This window comes from Bos indicus, chromosome 18 (assembly GCF_029378745.1).
Source record: "Bos indicus isolate NIAB-ARS_2022 breed Sahiwal x Tharparkar chromosome 18, NIAB-ARS_B.indTharparkar_mat_pri_1.0, whole genome shotgun sequence".
Lineage (NCBI taxonomy): Eukaryota > Metazoa > Chordata > Mammalia > Artiodactyla > Bovidae > Bos > Bos indicus.
This window is the reverse complement of record NC_091777.1, coordinates 42,843,280-42,868,603: the sequence shown is the minus strand read 5'-3', so window position 1 is coordinate 42,868,603 and position 25,324 is coordinate 42,843,280. Positions and strand designations below refer to the sequence as shown.

The 25,324-nt window shown below is 41.9% G+C and overlaps 1 pseudogene; it reads right to left on the bottom strand.

The window, feature by feature from the left end:
• Positions 1-3,614: 3,614 nt before the first annotated feature.
• Positions 3,615-3,732, bottom strand: LOC139177446 (small nucleolar RNA SNORA70; annotated as a pseudogene).
• Positions 3,733-25,324: the final 21,592 nt, after the last annotated feature.

The following is a 25,324-nucleotide window of genomic DNA, read 5'->3' as shown; positions in this document are numbered from 1 at the left end:
AATACTGAAGTGGGTTGCCATTTCCTTCTCCAGGGGATTTTCCCAACCCAGGGATGGAACCCAGGTCTCCCGCACTGCAGCCAGACTCTTTACCATCTGAGCCACTGGGATAAAAGTCTTTCAAATTTTATTTCATTTGGATAACCAGTTTTGCCAGCATTACTAAGTAAATGCTTCCCTGATAACTCAGTTTGTAAAGAATCTGCCTGCAATTCAGGAGACCCTGCTTTGATTCCTGGGTGGGGAAGATTCTCTGGAGAAGGGATGGGCTACCCACTCCAGTATTCTTGGGTTTCCCTTGTGGCTTAGCTGGTAAAGAATCCTCCTGCAATGTGGGAGACCTGGATTCAACCCCTGGGTTGGGAAGATCCCCTGAAGAACGGAAAGGCTACCCACTCCAGTATTTTGGCCTGGAGAACTCCATGGACTGTATAGACATGACTGAATGACTTTCACGTTGCTTAAATGGTCCATTTTTCACATTGAATAAAACACTCTCTTTGTCCGATATGAATATCATACCGATGGGGATCAAATTCTGGATTTTCAATTAATTTCCAAGAATCTATTTTCCTATTCATATGTCAATATTATGTTGATTTTCATTATAATGGCTTTTGGGAAGATTCTTAGAAGTCATAAAGTAAGTCTCCACCCACCTTTCCCCCCTACACTTTTGGAGCAAGTTTTAGGCATATTCTTCTATGAATATGTGAATTCAAAAATAAGTTAGCCTTTTAAAATTCTAGTTGGAATTGCATTAAGTTTATAGATTAATTTTAAAAGAATACACATATATATATACATACACATACATACATAATATCTTCTCATCCAAGAGCCTGGTACACTTTTCTAGGCATTTGGCTTTGTTTTACTCTTTTCCTTACAACTTAAAATTTGAGTCATATGCATCCTGTGACTGTCCTGTTAAATGTATTCTTTAATGTTTTGTCATTTTTGCTGTAAATAAAATGATTTTTCCTAATTCTATTCGAAGTACTTAATACTAAGTAAAGGAGCTGTTGGCTTTTACATATTTAGCTTATATATAGTTACCTTACAATTGTTTCATTACTTGTAGTGGGTTTTTTCCCGTCTGACCTGTTGAAATATTGTGGGTTGTCTAGGTATGCAACAGCAAAAAGATAAATTTGTTGGTATATTTTGATGTTTGTAGCCATCATTTTCACGTTGTGTTTTGCATTGTCTAGAACTGCCCTATCCAGTATCGTAGCCACTGACCACATCTGCTTATTAGAATTTAAATTAAGCAAAAGTGAAATTCAGTCCCTCTGTCACATGAGCCACATTTCAATTGCTCAGTAGTCACGTATGACTAGGGGTTATCATACTGGATAGCACAGAATAGAGAATATTTCCACCAGTGAAGAAATTTCTATTAGCACAATGCTAGAGCATTCAAGAAAATTGTATGATAATAATAGTTATAGTGGTGACTTCTGGATAATTCTTGATTTTAATTGAAATGTCTCATTATTTTTCTTCTTAAAGTCATTCAATAGTCAAGGAAATATAACTTAGATTAATAATGAGATTTTATATTAAAAAAAATCTATTATCAACTAATATTGGTAGGCATGGGGAAAAAGGATGGTCTCAAAGTTGTTAGTGAAAATGTAGTGTTATAACCCTTTGGGCAAGCAGTCTGGTAACATTTAGGAATATACATGCTATTCCTGTGATTATCCTCCAGTAAAATGACCCCTTAGAAATGAAATGACTAATACATAAGGACAGACTCGTGTACAAGGGTGTTAACTACAGTGTTGTTTGCATGGGTCAGAAATTGAAAACAGAGCAAATTTTGCAACCAGAATGGCTAAAGAAGGTGAGGTATGGCTTTACCATGGCATAGCATGCAGCCATTGACAAGGAGGAGTTGGAGCTATATTCAGTGACTTTGAGGAACTGCTATGAGGTATTGTTGAGTAGGAAAAATAAAATGCAGAAAAGTGCATACAATATATCATTTTTGTAAGTAAAACAATGAAAAATACTCCAAAGAGTAGCTGCATATGAATTACATAAATATGTAAATGAGATTATATAGAGTTCTTTGTATAGGTGTGTATGGGATATATGAATATGGGGAAGTTACAGGTTGTTAACATGGGTTATCTGGCAGAGCAGATACGGGATGTGGTGTTGTAAGAGAATGAGCGCAGGGAGGGCATGGTAATATTATTTATGCAAAAAATATATGCATATATGTGCATGAATAAAAAAAATCTATAAATGAAGAGATGATTCCATTGATTAATAAGGCTCATTTCAAGGTTGTGTGACTTCAGATGACTCCTACCTTTTTTTGTAATTTTAATATCTTATTGAATTCTGTGCAGAGAGCAAGTAAGCCAAGTTAGAAACAGCAGAACTCTTTTATTTTAGAACCTTTCACCCAAATGCTTAGCACAATGCCTGGCAATCATTATGCACAGAAAAAACAAAAAAACTAAAAACCCCAAAACCCAAAGGTTGAAAACATTTGTAGTTTTGACACTATTCTTTGAAATTGATTGACATCCTAAAGTTAGACAAATACTTTATTTCCTGATATTAAAAATTATATATATCACATTACTTAATTCAGTTAACTTCAGTAGAGATTAAAAAAATTAAGCCCATCATTTTCCTTCTTAGATGAATAAAAAAATCTCATTTAATGTATGATTTTAAAATACATTAATATTTGAAAATTAAATAGAACTTAAAGTTAGTTTTGAATTGCATTCTCTTTTTTGAGAAGTTCTTGTAAAATTCCGTACTCCTTTCTTCAAAACATGCCCAACACCCCCAGCAAAATAAATGCATACATACATGCACATACACAGAATCCAGACTGAAATTTATTAGCCAAACTTGTGGAGTAAAGGCAATTTCCCCTCATTATTTTCTTTTTCTTAACTTTTTCTGGCATTATCAGTCATTTATCTTTCCAGATAAATTTTAAAAACATTTTGTCAAGTTTCATATTTCTTCCCCCTGCAAAACTTGCTAGTATTTTGTTTAGGACTGTATAAATCCAATACATTAATTTGGAAAGAATTAGCATCTTTGCAATGTTCTATCTTCTTATCCAGAAATTTGCATTTTTCCCTAAAAAAAAAATCTTGCAAGCTTTCTTTATATATTTAAGACTCTTTAAAATTCAGAGTTTTTTTTTTTTTTTTGACAGAAAAGTAAGATGTATTGGTGGGCCTGAGTAAGGAGGAGACAATGCTGAGGCTCTCATGAGTACAGGGACTGCCATTTGTCCAGGGAGCCACCCTTAGGGATGTATCTGACCCCATAGCCCTCTGAGATGAGCTGCTTATCTGCCACCATGTTCTCAAATTCATCCACATTAAACTTAGTAAATCCCCACTTCTCTTGGAGATGTAGATCTTCTGGATGCCAGAAAACTTGAACTTGGCCCTCCCTGGGGCCTCAGTCACATGCTCCTTGTTCTGCAGCTTGCTGCAGATGGACATTATGACTCAGCCAAAGTGGATCCTGGCCCCTGTGCCCTGGGGCTTTCTAAAGGTGCTGCCTATACCTGTCTGGAGCCTAGACTGGGGACAGCATGCTGGTCATGAGTATCTGCTGGAAAGGGCTGTCTCCAAGTCCCTTAGCACAGCTGGTGTAAGCAACAGGCTACATACTACTGAGGAGCCATTGCACGTTGGGCCTCCACGGGGAAATGAACACGGTTGGCTTAATTGGCTGCAAAGAAAATTCATGTTTATTGAAAGTACATACGGCAAAATTCACCCTTTATAGGTGAACCATTCTGCAGCTTTTGACAAATATATGCATTTATGTAACCATCACTGCAATCAAGAAAGAATATTTGAAAGTGAAAGTTGCTCAGTTGTGTCCTACTCTTTGCGACCTCATGGACTATACAGTTCATGGCATTTTCCAGGCAGAACACTGGAGTGGGCAGCTGTTCCCAACCCAGGGATCAAATCCAAGTCTCCTGCACTGTGGGTGGATTCTTTACCAGTTAAGCTACCAGGGAAGGCCAAGGATACTGGTATGGGTCTCCTATCCCTTCTCCAGAGGATCTTTCTGACCCAGGAATTGAACGGGGTTCTCCTGCATTGAAGGTAGATTCTTTACCAGCTGAGCTACAGAGAAGCCCAAGGAATATTTGCATCGCTGCATAAAATACAACCTTTCCCCTTCTAGTCAACTCATATCCTCACTCTTATCCCTAACTTTTTGCTTTTCTCCTATAATGTCATATAAATGAAACCCTAGAGCATGTTTGCTAATGACCCCTTGATTATCCCTGTAGTTTTGGTGATGGTAACTCCATCCCCCTGGCTTACAGGTAGGGGTTCAGAATGACCCCTTGACACCAGCTGGGCCAGTGAGATTCAAGCCCAGGACTTTTGTTGCAACTAGTACCCTTTCCATAGGGTAACTGAACACCTGGAAGATAAGCTTAGAACTGCTGAAGGTCATCTTACAAGGATGTGGGAAGAGGCTGCTGATGAACAAAGCCAGTAGTCAGAGAAAGAAGGTTTTTACATCCAACCAGGCCTGAGGATGCACTCCTGAATTTTTCAGTTACCTGAGCAAATACAATAGCTTGCCAACTTTTGTTTGTCTGTCTTTCTGTGCCAGTCAGGATAAGCTTTCTGTCATAGAAAGAGGCTTAATGAGGCTCCACATGCAAATATTTTTTTAGGCCCACTATGCACCAAGGCATAGAACATGAATTACCTGCATCAGTCTCAAACCAGGTACACTAGAAACAGGGCTCTGATGAAGCACAAACACAGATTAAATTAAGAAGTTTAAACATATATAAATACATTTAATCTGAATATTTTGTATGTGAATGAAGCAGGGCAAAGACTAATAGAGTTTTGCCAAGAAAATGCACTGGTCATAACAAACACCCTCTTCCAACAACACAAGAGAAGACTCTATACATGGACATCACCAGATGGTCAACACCAAAATCAGATTGATTATATTCTTTGCAGCCAAAGATGGAGAAGCTCTATACAGTCAGCAAAAACAAGAGCAGGAGCTGACTGTGGCTCAGACTATGAACTCCTTATTGCCAAATTCAGACTTAAATTGAAGAAAGTAGGGAAAACCACTAGACCATTCAGGTATGACCTAAATCAAATCCCTTATGATTATACAGTGGAAGTGAGAAATAGATTTAAGGGCTTAGATCTGAGAGATAGAGTGCCTGATGAACTATGGAATGAGGTTCGTGACATTGTACAGGAGACAAGGATCAAGACCATCCCCATGGAAAAGAAATACAAAAAAACAAAATGGCTGTCTGAGGAGGCCTTACAAATAGCTGTGAAAAGAAGAGAAGTGAAAAGCAAAGGAGAAAAGGAAAGATATCAGCATCCAAATGCAGAGTTCCAAAGAATTGCAAGAAGAGATAAGAAAGCCTTCTTCAGCGATCAATGCAAAGAAATAGAGGAAAACGACAGAATGGGAAAGACTAGAGATCTCTTCAAGAAAATCAGAGATACCAAAGGAACATTTCATGCAAAGATGGGCTCGATAAAGGACAGAAATGGTATGGACCTAACAGAAGCAGAAGATATTAAGAAGAGATGGCAAGAATACACAGAAGAACTGTGCAAAAAAGATCTTCACGACTCAGATAATCATGATGGTGTGATCACTGACCTAGAGCCAGATATCCTGGAATGTGAAGTCAAGTGGGCCTTAGAAAGCATCACTACGAACAAAGCTAGTGGAGGTGATGGAATTCCAGTTGAGCTATTCCAAATCCTGAAAGATGATGCTGTGAAAGTGCTGCACTCAATATGCCAGCAAATTTGGAAAACTCAGCAGTGGCCACAGGACTGGAAAAGGTCAGTTTTCATTCCAATCCCAAAGAAAGGCAATGCCAAAGAATGCTCAAACTACCGCACAATTGCACTCATCTCACATGCTAGTAAAGTAATGCTCAAAATTCTCCAAGCCAGGCTTCAGCAATATGTGAACCGTGAACGTCCTGATGTTCAAGCTGGTTTTAGAAAAGGCAGAGGAACCAGAGATCAAATTGCCAACATCCGTTGGATCATCGAAAAAGCAAGAGAGTTGCAGAAAAACATCTATTTCTGCTTTATTGACTATGCCAAAGCCTTTGACTGTGTGGATCACAACAAACTGTGGAAAATTCTTCAAGAGATGGGAATACCAGAACACCTGATCTGCCTCTTGAGAAATTTGTATGCAGGTCAGGAAGCAACAGTTAGAACTGGACATGGAACAACAGACTGGTTCCAAATACATCAAGTCTGTATATTGTCACCCTGTTTATTTAAATTATATGCAGAGTACATCATGAGAAACACTGGACTGGAAGAAACACAAGCTGGAATCAAGATTGCGGGGAGAAATATCAATAACCTCAGATATGCAGATGACACCACCCTTATGGCAGAAAGTGAAGAGGAACTCAAAAACCTCTTAATGAAAGTGAAAGTGGAGAGTGAAAAAGTTGTCTTAAAGCTCAACATTCAGAAAACGAAGATCATGGCATCTGGTCCCACCACTTCATGGGAAATAGATGGGGAAACAGTGGAAACAGTGTCAGACTTTCTTTTGGGGGGCTCCAAAATCACTACAGATGGTGACTGCAGCCATGAAATTAAAAGACATTTACTCCTTGGAAGGAAAGTTATGACCAACCTAGATAGCATATTGAAAAGCAGAGACATTACTTTGCCAACAAAGGTTTGTCTAGTCAAGGCTATGGTTTTTCCTGTGGTCATGTATGGATGTGAGAGCTGGACTGTGAAGAAGGCTGAGCGCTGAAGAATTGATGCTTTTGAACTGTGGTGTTGGAGAAGACTCTTGAGAGTCCCTTGGACTGCAAGGAGATCCAACCAGTCCATTCTGAAGGAGATCAGCCCTGGGTGTTCTTTGGAAGAATGATGCTAAAGCTGAAACTCCAGTAGTTTGGCCACCTCATGCGAAGAGTTGACTCATTAGAAAAGACTCTGATGCTGGGAGGGGTGGGGGCAAGAGGAGAAGGGGACGACAGAGGATGAGATGGCTGGATGGCATCACTGACTTGATGGATGTGAATCTGAGTGAACTCCGGGAGTTGGTGATGGACAGGGAGGCATGGTGTGCTGTGATTCATGGGGTCACAAAGAGTTGGACACGACTGAGCGACTAATCTGATCTGATCTGATCTGATACAGTTTCAGCTCACCAGATTATTTCCCAGACCCAGCTTCTTCATCTAACCCATCACTTCTTTTCTCAGTGGACACTGACTTTAATTTTCTCTAAGGAGCAGAAAAGGAAAGTGGAGAGGACATTGCTGTTTTGAGTAAGTCCCCAGGACCAGGTCACAATTCACCTAAGTTGACCACTTATTCTGCCTTTAACAAATCAGCTTCTTTAACATTTTGATGGTGTAGTATCTCTTCATATATATATGGGTAATGAAGAAGCAAACCTGTGTTTATTTGCAGATGATACAATTTTATAGATAAGGTTTAAGAAATCTACAAGAAAGTTACTAGAGATAGTAGCTAAATATAGAAGATTTAAGATACAAGACATACATATACAAATATCCACTGTACTTTTTATATTAGTCACAAATAATTGGGAAGTTGAAAATTTAAAATACCACCTATAGTTGTATTAATAATATCAAATGTTTATACAGATAAGTTTATCAAGACGTGTGCAAGACCAATAAACAGAAAACTAATCAAACATTGCTTAGAAAAATTAAAGAATACCTAACAAAAAAGAGAGATATACCATCTTCATGGACTCATTATTGCTAAGATGTCAGCTCTCCTCAACCTGAGTCACAGATTCAATGCAATCTCAATTAAATTCTTAGTTTTTTAATTAATTGAGACAGATAAGGTAATTCTAAGGTAGTTTTTTTTTTCTTTTTAAAAGCAAAGGGAATAGAATAGCCAAAACAATTGTATGAAGAACAAGTGTGGAAGTCTCATAACATCTGATTTCAAGGCTTAATATAAAGCATCAGTAATCATCACATTAGGCATAATCAGTGTAACTGGCATTGGAATTCCCATATAGACTAATGAAACAGCATAAAGTATCCAGTTGTAGGCCCACCCTTAAGCAATCCATTGACTCTTGACAAAGGAGCCAAGATGATTTATGGGAAAAGGATAGTCTCCCAACAAATGGTGATGAAACCAATGAATATCCATATGGAAAAATCACTACCCTTAACTTAAAATGGATTGGGTTATATTCATGATAAACATATACAAGTTTATTTTTAACTCAATAATAATAACCAAATAAAAATATAAACATCCAGGGAAATTTTCAATAAGACAGCTGAACAAGAAATCAAATGTCTAATTCCTTGTAAATTGGATTAGGGTTCTATGTAATCTAAATCAAGGTGTGGAAAGAACTATACTTTTTTAGAAGAGGAGTAAAAAAATAAAATGTTTCTAAAGTATGCTTGGAAGAAATCAGTTGGATAAGCAACAGTTAAAAAATTAAAACTAAAGACTAATTAGAGGAGAGGGAACTAGTTTTGCCAAATAAAATATATTACAATGCAAAAATACTTATTAATAAATTGACTTGATACTTTCTTGAAAATAAATATACAAATACAGAGAGTAGACTAGAGAGATTCAAATCAGTTTTGTTAAAAGTTCTTAATAGTTGCAGACTATTCCACAAGTGATACTGGGATAAATGGAAACCTACACAAGGGAAATAAACTCAGTTTATCCTTACAGCCTATCCCAAATAGGTAAAAGGGTTGATAAGTTAAAGATTAAACAAAAATAAAACTAGAGGAAAGCCTCAGTACATACTGAAACAATCTCTTGTCTGAGAGGTGGCTTAACACTATGAAAAAAATCATAGTAGATCAATGGTTTGGCTATGTTGACATTTACATATTTTATTTAAAAGTGAGGTCACAAAGCAAACTTGCAACTGGGAAATATTTTCTACAAATATAACAATTTTTTTTACCCTACATACAAAAAGAATTCATATACATATATTGAAGTATAGTTCATTTACAATATTGTGTTAATTTCTGCTCTACAGCAATGTCATTCATATATATATATATACACGAAGGAAATGGCAACCCACTCCAGTATTCTTGCCTAGAGAATTCCATAGACAGGGGAGCCTGGTGGGCTGCTGTCCATGGGATCGCACAGAGTCAGACATGACTGAAGTGACTTAGCACATATATATATATATATGTGTATATATATATACATATAGGGCTTCCCTGGTGGCTCAGAGGTTAAAGCATCTGCCTCTAATGCGGGAGACCTGGGTTTGATTCCCTGGGTCGGGAAGATCCCGTGGAGAAGGAAATGGCAACCCACTCCACCCACTCCAGAATTCTTGTCTGGAGAATCCCATAGACAGAGGAGCTTGATGGGCTACAGTCCATGGGGTCCCAAAGAGCCAGACATGACTGAGCAGCTAACACACACACACAAAACGTACAATACATATACACACTCTTTTTCATATTCTTTTCCATTATTGTCTATCACAGGATATTAAATATAGTTCTCTGTGCTATACAGCAGTACCTTGTTTATTCATTCTATATATAATAGTTTGCATCATCTAATCCAAGCTCCCAATTCACATATAAAATTAAAAAATTAAGATGCCCCAAAGAAAAAAAATGCCTAGGCCACATGGAGATAGTTGAGTCATACAAGAATAAAGGTAAATGACAAGTGAGTATAGAAAGTATCAATCTCGTGAGTATATTTTAACAACAATAATTAAAACAATAAATATGATACCATCTTAAGCCATCAAGTTTATAGATTTTTCAGAACTGCGATTCCTACATCAGCAGGGGCACAAGACAGAACGTGGAGTTGGAAGAAGAGTAAATTGTTACATCTATTAAGAATGCAGTTTAGCAATATTCGTAACATTTTTTAGAATGTTCATATTTTTAATTTAGTAAATTTACTTTTAAAAATAAAATTCTTAATTTTAAAATGTACTAAATTGCCTCATAAAATAATGTAAAATATGGACAGAAGTTCCTACATTATTCATGATATCAGAGAGAGAGAGAGAGAGAGACAGAGAAAGAGAGTGAGCGAGAACTGAATTCCAACAATATAGAGGGAACAGTGGGTTTCCCTGGGGGCTCAGACAGTAAAGAATCCTCCTGTCAATGCAGAAGACCTGGGTTTGATCCCTGGGTCAGGAAGATCTCCTGGCGAAGGGAAAGACTACCCACCCCAGTATTTTTGCCTGGAAAATCCCATGGACAGAGGAGCCTGGTGGGGTACAGTCGGTGGGGTCGCAAAGAGTCAGACACAGCTGAGCGACTAAAACACACACACACACACACACACACTCCCCAGAGGGAGCAGTTGATCAGTACCTTCACATTCATACTCTGGCATATTATGCAGGCATTCCAGTTGTTTACAAGGTGGGTTGAAATATATGGGAAATTGTGTGACATAATGATACACAAATTGAGAAAAATATTTATAACACATGGTTAATATGCATAATATGCAAAAAGTATCTGCAAAAAAAAAAAAAAAAAGTGACCCAATTAAAAACATGCCAAAGGCTATCAATAGATAATTCACAGAGAAAAAATCCCCAGTGGTCATTAAACAAAAAACATATTCAAACTCAGGAAATTGGGAAGTAAAAATTAAAGAAAAAATGAAATACTATGTGTTACCCACCAGGCTGACAACAATGTACAAGTGATAACATTCAGTGCTGGCAAAGCGGCAAAGCTCTGGACATCCCATGTATTGCTGGTGGAAATGTGACTTGCTTCAGCCTTTTGGGAAAGCAATCTTAGAAAGCTATTAAAATTAAAATATGCATATCCTTTGACCCAGCAGTTCCATTTTATAACTCCATCTTACAGAAATAAAAGCATTATTTTTAAAGAAGAGGGGAGAATACATCTTCTGAATGTCCATTAACAGAGGAATGATTGGATATACATTGTGTGTGTCAGAACTATGGAATATGATGCAGTTAGGAGAGGCAGATCTGTTTTACCAAAGGGACACCATGATAATTCACTGAGAATAAAATAAGTCACAGAAAACCAAAAATGTATGATATATGTAGGAGAGTAAAAACCTATTTTTATTAAATCTTTGTTTTCTTTCTAACTTTTCTTGTTTTTTTTTTCCTTATCTTTTCTTACATCAGTTCCTTCCTTCCTTCCTCTCCTCTTTCTTCCTGTTCTGCTCTTCCCTGTCTTTTTTCCAAGCTTTCTTTTTTCCTCCCTTCCTCTGTCTCATCTTTCTTTCTTGCATGTTTTCTTCTTTATCTCTCCATTATGTCTGTCCATCTGTTCATTGTGTCTTATGGACAAAAATGCAGTAATATAAGAAATAGCACATGCTGTTAGCATCCGTTATTTTCTGAGGATGGAGTGGCAGGAAGGAGACAGGTTGTTAATTGTGTTTTTGTGTATGTTTTTCATCACTGGTTACAGGGAACACAGAACAATTTTACAATTTGGGGGAAAAAAAGATCTAAGAAAAAATTTTATGACATGATAATGCTCTGACCTCTATTTTTGTTTTGTTTTCTTTTGGTTTGAGATACAGGTGAAAAAGATAAAAAATAAAAGCTCCAATATGTTAAGAGCTTACTCTGATGAACAGAGAGAGGTGTGTTGATGAGTTTTGCCTCTTCATATTATAATGTGCTTTCCAAACCTCAATAAAAAGCATCTTTAAAAAAATGTATTAATGAAGTCAGGTTGCTCATCGTCTTTCATTCAAGGGAGATGTGGATTTTGCTTTTCCCGAGGCATCTCTAGGGATGAACCACCACACTAGAGTCCCCAAGCAGTTAGGAGAGGGCGTTGCTGCCCCTGGGTTCTGGGACATGAGGAAGACATAAAGGCGGGCAGTGGAGCCCAGGCTGAGCCCTGCTCACGAGGGCATATCAGTGTCCTCATATTTTGAGGTCCTGTGTGCCATCTTCAGTCCTCCTGTCAGCCTATGAGACGGCCCTGCAGGATACGGTCATAGAAAGAAGAGGGAGCCCATTCCAGACGCAGGAAAGCAGTGAGTCAGGATGGTGGGGAGGCTAAGGGAAGAGCCGCATGGAGGAATCATTGGCGCTGTGTGTGATCTGGGCCAGAGCCTGTCCTGTGGGGGCTGAGTGGGGCCAGAAACTTCTGGAGAGATCCCACTTTGGGGACGTTCCGTGCTGGGCATGGATGAGCAACTCTTCCAACCCTGGCAATAAAGTGGGGGAAGGAGACAGTAAATAAGCAACGGGCAAAATTAAAACCAGTAATGAGCCATATGAATATTGTGGTGTGATGATGCTGGAGACACATTTATTTGGGAGCACTGCATGTTCTGGGAGAACATAATGGCAATGTGGTTGGTGTCCTCATTTTCCTCCACCGAGTTTCCGCTTATTGGCCCTGGAGGCTGGCAGCACCCGCACCTGTGCCCAGATGCTTTTAAAACCTTGGCAGGGAGAGGCAGGCCCATAACAGAGGGAGGCCAGAGCTCCAGCGCCTTCTCAATGGGGAGGGCCGTGAGGGCTGGGGAGGTGGCCCCCGCCACCACCCTTGCCCACCTGGGTGAGCAGCAGAGGCTAAGTCGACCAGAAGGCTGCCTGTGACAACACTGTTGTCGCACATCCTTCAAGGGGATGCTTGTCCTGAAACTACGCCCCAGGGGAGATCCTGCATGTGTGGGGTGTCAAATGAGTCTGTGCTGAAGAAAGGGCGGGAGGTGGTTTGAATCTGCTGCCCCCTTCCAGGGAGCTGCTCTCCATTTGGGTCAAGGCTTCCACCCAGAATTGCTTCCTCCTTGGGCCACTGGAAATACCTTTCAAGGAATAGAGTCCTGAGGCTGAGAGGGCGCAAGAGGCTGAGCTGTAAGGGGGAGGACAGCAAGGCTTAGCCGAAGGGGCTTGGTCAGGATGAGTCTAGAGGCTCTGACTGTCAGGAGCCAGTTTTACTGGAGGGTGTCCTCAGGGCCCACCCACCCTATGCAGGTGCTGGGGAGTCAGGCAGCCAGGGTTCAGTGGACATGTGGCGGGTACCAGAGGTCCCCAAACCTCCCACACCGTGTTACTAAGAAGGAGGTGAGGCCAAAGCACCACTGCCGAGTACTTGGAGGCGGGCAGAAGGGTTTATTAAAGCCAAGATGACTGCATCCTTGAATCAGCTTCCCCCTCCATCAGGTGGGCCAAGAACCTTGCTTGAGGTGGGGGGTTCTAGGGTTTTTTGTGGCTTTCCTCCTGTGGGTAGTTTCATGCTTGTCTACTGCTTCTGAAGTTACAGCAAGAAAATCCTTTTCAATTGGAAATTTTCTGCAAGATCACTCCAAAACTGGGTCATGGGTCTAAGCCTGATCAATTTGTAGAAATACCATGTGTGTGTTAGTCGCTCAGTCTGGTCTGACTCTTTGTGACCCCGTGGACTGTCACCAGTCAGGCTCCTCTGTCTGTGGAATTCTCCAGGCAAGAGTATGGGAGTGGGTAGCCATTCCTTTCTCCAGGGGATCTTTCTGATCCAGGGATTGAACCTGGGTTTTCTGCACTGCAGGCAGATTCTTTACTGTCTGAGCCACCAGGGAAGCCCAGATATACCATACAGCTGCTCATGTTTCTTTCTAACTTAATGCTTATTTGTATATTAAAATATACATGCTTATTGTTGGGCTTCCCTGTCCTTTACTATCTCAAGAAGTTTGCTCAAACTCAGGTCCGTTGAGTCAGTGATACCATCCAACCATTTCACACTGTCGCCCATTTCTCCTCTTGCCCTCAGTCTTTCCCAGCATCAGGGTCTTTCTTTACCAATGAGTCAGCTCTTTGTATCAGGTTGTCAAAGTACTGGAACTTCAACTTCAGCATCAGTCTTTCCAAAGAATATTCAGGGTTGATTTTCTGTAGGATTGACTGGTTTGATTTCCTTGCTGTCCAAGGGACTCTCAAGAGTCTTCTCCAACACCACAGTTTGAAAGCACCAATTCTTCAGCACTCAGCCTTCTTTATGGTCCAACTCTCACACCCATACATGACTACCAGAGAAAGCATGGCTTTGACTATCCAGACCTTTGCCAGCGAAGTGATGTCTCTGCTTTTTAATACACTGTGTAGGTTTGTCATAGCTTTTCTTCCAGGAGCAAGTGTCTTAGTTTCATGGCTGCAGTCACCATCTGCAGTGATTTTGGAGCCCAAGAAAATAAAATCTGTCACTGTTTCCAGTTTTTCCCCATTTATTTGCCATGAAGTGATGAGACTGGATGCCATGATCTTCATTTTTTTGAATGCTGAGTTTTGAGCCTGCTTTTTCACTCTGGTCTTTCACCTTCATCAAGAGGCTCTTTAGTTCCTCTTTGCTTTCTGTTATTTGGGTGGTTATCATCTGCATGTCTGCATACACATGCTCGGTGAAAGAGAAATAATTTATACAGTGAAATGCATTTGTAACTGATACATATACTCATAAAAGTTCTTCTCCACATGTACATGAAGGTGTGCTGTACTCTAAGGAGTTTTCAGGGACAGCTTTGATTCAGCATGATTCTGAGTGCTGAGCCTGGACCTCTATGTGTGATGGAATTCTCTTGTAGCTAGGAAGCTCTGAAACTCCTCTAAGCCATCGTTTCCATGGTAAAAATTGGAAAAGCTAAGCCCAGAGAAGAGAAGGTGTTTGTGTATAATCAGGGGACAGCACCCAGAATGAATTCTGTGGGTGCACCTTCTAGCTCTCTGGCACCGTCTTCCACCCCTAACTGCTTCCTCAACTCTCTGTGCAATTCTGTCCAGCTGAGGATCACATCAGTGCCTCCCTTCATGGTCCTGATTCACAAAGTCCAGAGCTGAGCAACTTCTCAGTAAACAGTTCATTCCTCTGCCCCAGCCACATGTCTTAGGCCTTTCAGATGCTGCATTCCAGGAGCTAATTTCTGGTAGAGAGAGAGTGTGTTTTTGAATGTGTGTGTGTGTGCACACACGTGTGTGTGCACACACGTGTGTATGCACATATGCTTGCCAGTGATCTAGATGCTCTGGCACAGGCCCATCCTTCACAGGGCCAGGGGCATGAGCTGGTCTGTGGATGCCCCTAGTACAGTGGCCCACAGAGGAGCACTCCACACACACCACAGGCAACATCCTGTGGTCTGGGCCTTGGGAGAGAATATCTGGCCTGTTGGCTGGAAGCTGAGCTGATAATTGACATCAAGAGGGAATTGGCTCTTTTAAGACAAATGCTTCCAGATGCCAGGATCACTGGGTCCATGTTCCTACCCAGATGGGTCTGGGTGGGATCCAGGAAAGGAACAGCAATTGATAAAGTAAGAAAGGTAGTTAATCATCAAGTAGCTGGCTGGGGCAGATTCCTGCAAGGTCAGACTTACCCAGGATGCCCTGACAGAGAAAGAGTGAGCCAGGACCTCGGAGAACCAGGGGGCTCCACCGTCTCTCCTGCGACAGTCAGTCCAAGCTTGGAGGGCTATGATGTTTGTTTGTTGCTGTCAGCAGGAACCAGCTCCCAGATAGGGCCCAGCCATGTGGGGTTTGGAGAGCCTCTGACAGAATCAGTTTTTCTATGGAGATTGCAATTGACGACCTGTTTCCTGGTTGCTGGGAAGCCTTCATGGACAGGGACTGTTGACACGTCGGTTTCCAGACCCAGCTGGAACCAGTCGAGGTAAATGAAAAGCAGGTAAACTCAGTGGAATCGAACCTTAGGGAATCTCAAAGGGGCCTTCTGCTTAGTGTGTGATTTGGGGCATTTAAATATTTGAAGGGTTTGAGCAGATGATTTCACTTTTGAAGGGGTGGTGTGCTCTTCCCACACCACCGCGTTAAGAGGGCAATAAACTGATGCTGTTGTTTTAGGCTGGTCACAGTTGATTAGGTATGCTCCAGAGGGAGCCTTCTCAAAATACTCGGGAGTTATGAGACATCCAGGTGGCCCTGGTCTCTCAGGGCCTGGATGACCACAGTAGCCTCCCCAAAGGACTTCTTGGTTTTATTCTTGCCCACACAGTAAATATGGAAATCAGATCATATCAGGACCCCTACTTAAACCAATCTGATGCCTTTCCATTGAAATTAGAATAAAATCTACACTCTATGTCCTACAAGGCTTAGGTGGAGTGGCCCTGCCTCTTTTCTTGTTTCATCTATTGTCCTCTGCCGCCACACTGGACTCCTTCCTGGTCTTCAAAATTGGTGTGCCCCAGGGCATTTGCACTTGCCCTTCTCTGTGCCTGAAATGTTCTTACATGGGTATCACCTCTTGCAGCCAGCCATTTCAGTTCAAATCTCACCTCTTCAAATACATGAGTTAAAGTAGCCCCATCCTAGTTGTTTGGTTTGCCATTGCATTGCTTTATTTTTCTTAAAGCATCGGTCACCTTCTGACATTATCATGATGGTGCTTTAACCTGTTTACTATATGACTTCTCCACCTAGAACATAGGCTCCCCAAGAGCAAGACTCTGTTTGGTTCGCTGGCCATATCCCCAGTACGTAGAATGATTCTTAGTCAATGGTAGCTCTCCAGAAAAAAATTGATGGGAAGATGGATGGATGGACAAGCAGATGGATGAATAGATGGGTGGATCAGTAGACGGATGGGAGAGTAAGTGGGTAGATACATGGTGGATTGGTAGATGGATGAGTTGGTGCATAGATGTATGGATGGGTGAGTAGGTGGGTGGAAGGGTGAATGGTTAGTAGAGTGGACTTTGTGATCCAGGAAGAGATCAGAGTTTCCAGATGAATGTCATTGCAACAGGGTTCCTTGAGAGGGTTGAATAAATTGGCAAAAGATCAAGCCAAGATCATTCGCTCATTCATGCTTTCCCAGTTTAGAAAATACTTGTTTCTTCAAACGTTATGTACACAAAGGTCTAGCTGTTGGGAACTTATGACATATTTTCCTGGAGATATTTTTTTCTTTCTTTTTATTCAAGCAACAAGGAACTAGTTATAAATTCTGGATGAGAAAACTTTGATAATGAACTTTCTCTTCCCAGTGTAACAGTACAATGGTGACTGCCAAATTTTTCACCAGATCATCTCCTGTTCCTGAGTCGAACACTCACTTGAAGAAAATATTTTGTTGTATAACTAAAATGGACTCTCCTGAGAATGAACTCTTCATTTGAAGTGGTGTATTTCATGATGAGATGCCACTGAGGGCTAAATAAGGGCTAAACGTTCTTGTAAATTATTTACTTTAGCAATTTTCGGGCAAGATGCAGAGCTACAAATAACAATACTAATTATTATGGGGAATTATTTCCTTTTTGGTATTTATTATTTGTTGATAATAAACATAATAAAAAGCTCTTTCAGGAACACTTAGAAGTGTATAAAGGAGACAACAATGCTTACACTCTAACCCCACCATTTACATTGAGATGAATATTTTAACTGAGTTTTTCTTTCTGTCAATTTCTGTCTACACATACATCAACATATAGGTGTATTTTACATGGTTTTAATTATCCTCTACATATAATTTATATTACTTTTTTCACTTACTTGGTATTTCATATATTTTCCCAGTTCATTTAAAAACTCTTGGTTAAAAAAAAATAATAAAAATAAAAACTGTTGGTAAACATTATTCAATTCTCCATTGTATTTAATTGTATAGGCCAGCCTTGTTTAGCAGACATACAATGTGAGCTGCATTATAATAAGTAAATAAAAATTTTCAGGAAGCACAATAAACAAGTATGAAAAAAATAGGTAAAATTAATTTTAATCATACATTTTATTTACTTTCATATTTATAAAATTTTGTCATTTCAACATCTGGTCAATATAAAAATTATTGAGATATTTTACATTTTTTGAACTAAGTCTTTGAAATATATGTGTATTTTACATCTCAATTTAGATCAGCCACATTCGAAGTGTTTAGCAACCATATGTCTTGAGTGGTTACCATGTTCATTAGCCCAGGACTAGTCTATTGAAAATTTGTATTATGATGGTTTGTAAGCGGTGGAAAAGATTTTATGTTAATTCCCATATTCTAACTTAAAAGGCCATCTTCCCAGGATAAAAGCAGCCTGAAATTAGAGTTCCAGTTATCTTCTATCAGGTCTCAAGGTGATTAATTCAGTTTGATAGCTACAAGATACAGCCTCAATTCCTCAAAATGCTAAATGAAGTGGAAAGATGTTGAAAACAATGTTTTTCACATTACACATTTGATACCATTTTGCCTCTTTTCAAAGATGATTTCTTAGGCGCTAATGAAAGCTGATGTCTCTTAGTATATTAAGATCATATTCAATACAAGGCAAATGAATTGAATTAGTTCAGATGGTATTGATTATTATCAGTTCAACTTCAGCTCTGGATCCATCTGCTCTCTTCAGCGGAATCCTTGCTTCTCCAGGGAAGCTCACTGATGTCATAGCCCCCTCCTGCTTCCTGTCCTCATATTGGAATAAAATGCTCATCCCTGGGCACAATGATGGGACTATACTGTGGCAGGCTCAATTTTAAAATTGATTCTTGAGCTGAAGGATTTGAGATGAATCTAGTGGATGTAACTGGTCCTCAAGTGATGTTTCAAGGCAGAAACATTTTGACTGGGTGTACGAACAAGACCTCATGAAGGAGGGGAGGGGAAGAAGAAAGACTGTTTCCATCCTGACGGACCTTCTTGCTTAGTTATGAAGTCCAGCCTAGCAGGTTGCAGAGGCAGGAGAGAGAACCCAGAGCCCATCTGAGCTAATGGAAACCTACCTCTTGGCTTATGTCAACACAGGTCCACCCAAAAGCTCTTACGTGCTCCCTCCCACATGTAGTGTTTGAGTCCTGGGGGCACACCAATGAATCAGATAGTGTGTCTGTCTTGAAGGTGATTCACCGAGGGAGATGGGTAAGCAAACCCTAAACTACAATTTACCTCTTGTGGTAAGAGATGTGCCCAGAGTGCTGTATGTGGCACATTCACACGGTTGCTCAGCCCTCAAGCGTGTCTTCCTAGAAAACAGGACTGACTTGCCATGTGACCTCAGGCAAGCTCCTCCTCATGCATCTCTGTGAAATCAGTGAAATAAAAGTAACTGGCTCCCTGGGGTGATAGGGGAGAAAAATGAGATAATTCCTGTTAAATATCTCACATGGTTTGTCACCCAAAGCAATTATTCACTGAGTATTGGCTGCCGTTACTATTACTGCTGTTGTTGTTTTATTGGAAGTCAGGGAACACATGATAGAGCATAGACTGTGAGTGATGGTGAGACATTTAAAGCAGGGCAGAGATGTGCACAGGCCTGCAGTTTTAGACAATTGCTCTGGTGCAGGGGCTGCAGCATTGCCTTGCAGGAGGGTCATTGGGCTGCCATCCAAGTGGAAGTGGCATCTAGGGGACTTGGCTTAGAGCTGTATTTTCATAACAAGGGTATTGCTTTTATTAGATTCTTGGTTATGATGAATAAAATAACACCATTGAAAAGAGATGCATTTATTCTTATGGAATATTTTCTTTTTATGTGTCCTTTCTTCATCCTTGTCACTGCTGTCATCACAGGGTGTGTCTTGGAAAGATAAGGGCATGGGGGAGATGGGTGCTCCCACCGTTCTGCCCACTGGGTGCCAGATGGAAGAGCGTGTGGGCATGGGAAGGGAGCTGGGAATGAACTCCAAGTGACAATGCAAAGTAGCCTCCACACCCACCCCCACAGAGGTCTGGGCAGCTCTGCCCAAATAGTGGCTCCATATTTATACAGCCTCCGCCTTCTCCTTTATCTCAGCCATCAAAAGTTTAAGGAGATTTAAAAACCACTGGGGTGTTATGCAGAAAATACAGCCTCGGGTCACTGATGGAATTCATGCCCAGGTTCTGCCAAGGCAGGGCCGGAGCCCACCCCTCCAGGGTGTCTGGGCTGTCACTCTCCCCATTCGTCTTCTTGATTGTAAAAATTAAACACATGCACAGGAGGGCTTGGGAGGCAGAGTTATGGGGGATATAAAGTGCCTGACAGCATATAAACTTGGCTGTCCCGCAGTGGAACACCCAGTCACGTGGTACCGAGAAGGGATCCTGGAGATGAAGGACCAACAGGCAAATTGCAATGGGAAGAGGGGGCAGGGAGTCTGCCAGCTGGGCAGGGGCTTCTGTAGGCCTCAGGGTCTCCAGGAGCTGGGCTGCTCCTCGCTGAGTGTCCCCCTGGCTAGAGGTGGCAGAGGAGGGAGCAGAAGCCACATTTTCGGGAAAAGGTGCCAAAGCAGCTGGGGGGTGACAAGGGCGAGGCAGGAGTTCCAGTGAAAGACAGATATGGGGGGTACCAGGGTTCCCCCTCGCGTGAATGTTGGGGAGCAACCATCATGAGCTTTGCTAAGCACGGCACCCCTAGGTTTCAGAGGAGATGGGGGGAAATTGCCAGCCTGATGGGGAAATCTCGAGCTGTAGACACAGGCAGAACCAGAGGCAAAGACTACATCTATGAAGCAGGAAATCCAAGATACTGGGGCTCCTGCCCACAGGGCATGGGGGGTTCCCCTTGGCTTCAGGGCTCCCCAGAAGGCCATGACCAGCTCATCTGGTGGCCTTGTTTGGGGGCTTGAAGCATTGTCTGCTACGGGTGCTGCCCCCGTGTCCAGGGAAACTCACCAGTGGTTCCCCTGCCAGGACATCTGAGGAGCAGAGTCACAGATGCCTCAGTGTGTCTCAGAGAACTTATGCGGCCCGGCCCAAGGTGCTGGCAGGGACCTCTTGGTCAGTGTGTGTGTGTGTGTGAGAGAGAGAGAGAGAGCGAGCGGGCGAGCTGGGAAAAGTGGAGGGAGAAGGAAGGGAGAACACAAGTTATGGAGTAGAAACTGCAAGTGCCATAAGGACTAAGAAGTGCTTATTCATTGTCCCTTGCCTTAGATATTTCTAGAAGACCTACTATGCACTTGACTTGTACATACCAGACTCAGTCCCAGTTTCACCGAGCCCACAGAAAGATATTAACCAAACGATCACACAATTATTTAATGTACAACTGAGGTAGATCAGTTGTTCTGTGCTGTATCAAATGTGCACCGCTGGCCTCCTCTGGCACCTCCTTTGTTTGGAAACTTGCCTGTGCATCTTTTGAGGTGCATGGATTTCATCATGGGAAAGCCAAGGGAGAAACATATTTGCCATCTCTATTTGTTTTTGTAACCATTTAGAACCGGTTGTGGATGAAGGTGCCAATGTTAGTGGGCACTTCTGAATTCTAGCTTTACTGCTTCTGTCTAGGTGAAGTTTTAACCCCCTTTTTAAAAGATATTTAATTTCAAGTGTAATGTTCATACTGCAAAGTGCACTGATTACAAGGGCGCGGCTCGAAGATTGGGACACATCTATGTAACCAGCACCCAGACCAGCACCCTCGGGACACGAGGAAACTGGGCACACCTCCCCGGCCAGCAGCTTCCCAGAGCATCCAGCGTCCCGACTCACATACCCTGTGGGCCTGCCTTGTTCTTTAATGGGCCCACAAGTCATATGATCTATCTGTACCTGTTGTTCCTCCTCAACCTTGTATCAGGAAGCATCATCCACATTCTGTGGGCTTTTGCTGGTGGAAGTCTGAAGAGTCTTTCTCTTAACTCTGACCAAACCAGGAAAGGTGAAGATGACCTGAACATCGAGGGGACACAGGCCTGATGGTTACCAGTAGCTGTGCCATCTCCCCTTGGTCTGACCCCTTGGGCCACCATCTAGGAACAGAGGTCTCTCAGGGCACCAGCCACTGGGACTAGAAGTTCTGCATTCCTCCTCTTTGCCTTTCTCACCCCTACTCTCACTGTAGAGGGTGTACATTTAAGAGCCTGGGTCACGGAACTTCCCTGGTGGTCTAGTGGCTAAGATTCTGCACTTCCAATGCCAGAGGCTCAGGTTTGATCCCTAGTCAGGGAACTAGATCTCAGATTCTGCAACAAATGAACCTTCATGCCACAAGTAAGCCTGGCATAACCAAATAAATAAAAATAAATATTAAAACATTAACAATATTTTAATAAATAGTAGCATTTACTACTTAGATATTAAAAATACATGGTAAAATATTATTTATTAAAATAATAAAATAAGTGTTTTAAAAGGAGCCAGACTGCCTGGGAATGAATTGCCCTGTGACCTTTGGCCACTTCTTAAGCTGTCTGTGCCTCTGTCTCCTTGCCTCTTAAGTGGAGTTGACATTAACAGCACTTATTTCATATGGCTGCTGTGAGGGTTCGATGTGAAGTTTGGCAGTGAGAGCTACCATTGTTTTCAGACCAGTGCTAACTTGGGGATTTGGACCAGGATTTTTTTCTTCTTTTTTCATGGGTGAAGAAACAGAAACCTAGAGAGAGGAAGCAAGCTGCATCACTTTAGAATTCCCCTTTTCTGAACAGGATCTTCAGATATCGTGGAGGTAGATGCAGAAGGTGAAATTGCTATGATGGTGCTACATGGATACCGTGCCCCACTGTCTTCAAAGGCCCTCGTCATCCTTTATTTCATGCACACCTGTGGCAATCCTATTGCATCAGATGCACAGGGAGAGTTGGTCTCATTATCCCCAACAGATCCCATTTCACAGATCAGATAACTGAGGTCCTAGAAGATCACACAGCTACCAAATGGTCCACCTGGGTGTTCTGGCTCCTGATGTACCTACCTCTTCTCTTTTCTTCCAGTTATTCCTCCAGCTTGTAGGAGAGGGAACTTAGGAGGTATCACTAAAATTTCATCTCTTGAGCGGAAACTCCTAGTGTGAACCCTGGCACATTTTAAGGCTATGCGTTTATACTCTGCTTCTCAGCAGCTCTGGAATGTTCTTACCCTCAGTGGGGAACTCTGCCAATTAGCTTTTGACAAGTCCACATATTTAATAGAATTTTCAATCATGCTTTTGAAATAGAAAAAATAATGCTTACATATCAAAGGAATACACAAGTAAAATATATTGGTTACATTGCTCTAGTTAATTTTTTTTGAGTTTCCTGGCAGCCAGAGCAAGGCTTATTGTTAGCAAGAAGCATGGCCATCTTCCAAGATTCACCAAACACAAAGCTGTTACCTTTGTGTGGTTGTTTCTTCCCTAGGCACTTTTAAAAGTTAAGACTGGGGATGACAACTTGGCTCTCAGGAGTCTTTCTGGGGAGGACTGGGAGTTAGTGAGTCTGGGTAGCTGTGTGGAGGGCAGGTAAGACTGTGGGGGAGGGGCTGGCCCAGGCATGAGGGTGCTAACAGTGGTTGTCTTCATCATGATCATTCCTCACGATCGCTGTGTTCTACACCGGGTGGATTATCAGAATCACCCGGGGATACTTTATTTTTAAAATATCCATTGGTCCCTCTTCAGGTGTCTTGATCATGACCCTGAAGTGAGGAGGTTTAGCACAAGTCAGGAAGTGTTCTATTTAAGTCTTGGATCCAGGCATCCTCCCAACAACCTATGAGGATATGGTATGATTATACCCACTTTACAGATGAGAAAACTAAGGCAGAAAAGTTGAACTCAGGTGATCAAGACCAAGTAGCTGGTGGGTGATATAATCTGAATTTGAACTTGGGCTCTTCTACCTGCATTGCAAGCACTTCCTGTGCTGATCCAAATCAGAGGGAGGGCTTGCCCACAAGACGATGCTCATATGTTTTTCTACTTTTATTTTCTACCTAGACTACAAACAATTGCAATGTTTATGCTGCCCCCGGTCAAATGGTTCCAGGATGTATGTTTTTGTAGTTTCTGTAGCTGATTTCATGTATTCTCAAGTTTCATTTCCTATTATGTTTGTGAATGGTACAAATGATTCTTTTTTTCCTTTGGTGGCCTCGGGCTGTGAACTTGGAACATGGATGCAATCTAATATAGTAAAGTGAGGTGCCTACTTCTATCTGCATGCCTTCCTTGCACTGCTCTCTGTTGTGTTTGGGATGGCCATTCATACTTTAGTATGAATTGGGAGACAGAGGGGCTTGGTAAAAGTCCAGTGCTTGTGGTCCAGCTCTGGGGACGGGCGTGGCATCCACAGCAACCAGCCGAATCCCTGAGTTTCTCTTTCCCAGCCTGAGGATTATCCTGTTTGTCCAAACAGGGTCTCTCCAAACATCCCATCTGGAGGCACTGCCTGCCCCTGATGTGGGCGCAGAACACAGACGTGCCAACTTTCTAGCCAAAACCCTGGCTCAGGGCATGCTGTTTCCCTGGGTGGGGGTGGGGGAGATGCCATGGCTTTAGAAAAAGAAAGTGACGCCTCACTCTTTAGCAGAAGACAGCGAGGCATCCTTGGCTGTTGGAGCAAATGCCAATTTCCTTATAAGGGTCTGGCTGTGCAGTGGGGGAAGGCCAAGGAAAGACAGGCTAGATTTTTGTTTTGATGTTTGTTTTATTCTGGAACAGAAAGTGGACCCGGTCAGGGACTGGATCCTCGTCCCACGTCTCTTGCATAAGAAGGACACACATACATCATGGAAGAAGACGGGCAAGTGGGTCATCCGTCTTGGGGGGGGAAACTGATTGTCCACGTGACCAGGAAAAGGTCAGCAACCTGTGGGTATTAATTAATCCAGCTGGCCACACAGCCTTCCTTGTTTATTAGGGAAAGCCACGGCATTTGGCCAGGATGATGGGTTTTTAAAGATTGGAGATTTATTAAGAGGACAGCATCTGCTTACTGTTTTGTGAGAATTCAGCATGTCTTTGTAAGGCTGTTGGGAAAAATAGTTGCAGCGTGTAACTCAGGCAAACGCTTCTTATGTCACTCTCTTGTCATATTCCTGCCAAAATCAGTCCTCCTATCCTATCTACACAGAGCCCCCCAAAGGGGTGAGCCCCTGCTCCCTTGCTGCATGACGGAGGGTCCTGAGGTCCTCTCCAGGCTAACACAATATAGCCTCAGATTCTAAAGTCAAATGCTTCAGTATATGTGGAATAGCTACTATGTGCCAGCCATGACAGGGGCCTGGTTGACCCTCAGGTTCTCATGAAATCCTTTAGTGTTTTCCAGCTTGTAGAACAGAGGATGCACAGACACTTGGCTCTGAGCTTAGCCAGTGAGGACCACCCTTCCAGACTTCTGTCGCACACATTACCATCACCCACCTCTTGGCTCAGGGCTGCAGCCTCATTTCCACCCTCACTTTCCCTGCTCCAGGTTCCTCAGAAGAGATTCCACTTCAAGATCATCCCAGTTAACCCCATCTGTATCCCATACCCACCCTGATACAGACCCCTGAATTGACACCTGTAAATATTTGTGTATGTCTTGAAGGCTTGGATGAAGGAGGATTTAGATTGCAGGAACACAAATGACGTCACAGCCTGAGTTGTGTATCCGATTTGTA